The following is a 2,156-nucleotide window of genomic DNA, read 5'->3' as shown; positions in this document are numbered from 1 at the left end:
TTAAGTTCCCTTGGGCCGGTGGTAACGGACCTAACAAGTCAAGGCCCCACCTTTGCAATGGCCAGATGGGTTGTATGAGCTGAGTTAAGGACGAAGGTTGTTTTTGATCTCTTGCACATTTCTGACAACCTTCGCACTTTTGAACTAATTCCGCTGCATCCGAAGCTACCTTCGGCCAATAAAACCCTTGACGGAAAACTTTTCCAAGTAACGGCCTAGATCCAATGTGAGATCCACACAGGCCTGCATGTATTTCTTTCATCAATTCTATGCCTTCGGCTCTAGATAAACACTTGAGTAATGGAGCACAAACTCCATGCTTGTACAACTCCCCTTCTATCATGACATATGGACGAGCTCTTGCCTCTATCCTCCTGTTATAAGTTTCGTCATCTGAAAGGAATTTACCCTGAAGGTAAGAGATGATCTCAGTTCTCCAGTCTTCGCTATAAACAGGAGATATATTGAGGACTGCTCTTTCAAGAAGTTCCACTGAAGGTGCTTTTATTGTTTCGAAGAACACATCCGAAGGTAAGGGCAGCCCCTGTGCTGCTGACTTAGCTAGCAAATCAGCATGCTCATTTTGTCCTCGAGGGATATTTTTGACAGAAAATCCTTCGAAGGAAGCTTCGATTCTTCGGACGGTGTCTAGATATTTTTCAAGCTTCGGATCTTTAGCCTTGCAACTCTTGTCGATATGACCCGAAACAACCTGGGAATCAGTTTTAAGAATGGCCCTTCTGATTCCCATTGCTTTTAACTTCCGAAGACCCAAAAGCAGGGCTTCATACTCAGTAATATTGTTTGTACAACTAAAATCGAGTCTTGCCGCATAACAAGTTTTAACTTTGGATGGTGAGACCAACACAGCGGCTGCTCCTGCTCCGAAGGTTCCCCAAGACCCATCGCAAAACACTGTCCATACTTCGGCATCTTTATTTGTTTCTTCATCCTGAGCCCCTGGCGTCCAATCGGCGATAAAATCTGCCAATGCTTGAGACTGGATCGAAGATCTATGCACATAATCAATGCAAAATTCATTGAGCTCTGCAGCCCATTTTCCAATCCGCCCAGTAGCTTCTCTATTTCTCATAATATCCTTCAACGGCTGCGAAGAAGGAACAACAATATTGTATGCTTGAAAGTAATGCCGAAGCTTCCTGGATGCCATCAAAACAGCATATAACACCTTCTCCAATTCTGTATAGTTTTTCTTTGATATACTAAGAACTTCAGATACAAAATACACTGGGACCTGCTTCTTGACTTGGCCATCAAGCTTCTCCTGGACAAGTGCTGCACTTACCGCTGAGTGCGAAGCTGCCACATATAATAACAAAGGAGCCCCTGGCGTTGGTGGAGTTAATGTTGTTAAATTTATCAAATATTGCTTCAGTTCCTCGAAGGCTTTTTGTTGGCTTGGTCCCCATTGAAAGACTTCAGCTGATTTCAGCACTTCGAAGAATGGTAAATTTCTTTCTGCTGATCTGGATATGAATCTATTGAGAGATGCTAGCCTCCCTGTCAATCTTTGGGCCCCCTTTTTTGTAGTTGGTGGCTCCATTCGAAGTATAGCTTCAATTTTACTTGGATTAGCTTCAATTCCCTTTGTTGAAACCAAGCATCCAAGAAATTTCCCCTTCTTTACTCCGAAGACACATTTTTCTGGATTCAACTTTAGGCCAGCTTGTCTAAAACTGGCGAAGGTCTCCGGCAAATCAGCAATGTGATTTTCCTGTTTCGTGCTTTTTACAATGATATCATCAACATAAGTTAGCACATTTCTGCCTATCTGAGACTGGAGAACCTTCGCAGTCATTCTGCTGAAACTTCCTCCAGCGTTCTTGAGCCCCTCATGCATCCGAAGGTAACAATATGTTCCACTAGGGGTTATGAAACTGGTCTTCGGCTCATCCTCCTTCTTCATCCAAATTTGATGATAGCCTGAATAACAATCGAGAAGACTCATAAGCTCTGATGAAGCTGCTGCATCAACTAAGGAGTCTATCCTTGGCAATGGGAATTCGTCCTTCGGACATGCCTTGTTGAGATCTGTAAAATCGATACACATTCGCCATTTGCCATTGGCCTTTTTTACCATAACAGTGTTAGCTAGCCATTCTGGGTACTTTACTTCTCTGATAGCTCTTGCACTG

Source organism: Zea mays, chromosome 2 (genome assembly GCF_902167145.1).
Source record: "Zea mays cultivar B73 chromosome 2, Zm-B73-REFERENCE-NAM-5.0, whole genome shotgun sequence".
NCBI classification, from domain to species: Eukaryota; Viridiplantae; Streptophyta; class Magnoliopsida; order Poales; family Poaceae; genus Zea; species Zea mays.
The sequence above is the reverse complement of the archived record's forward strand: the minus strand, read 5'-3'. Positions refer to the sequence as shown.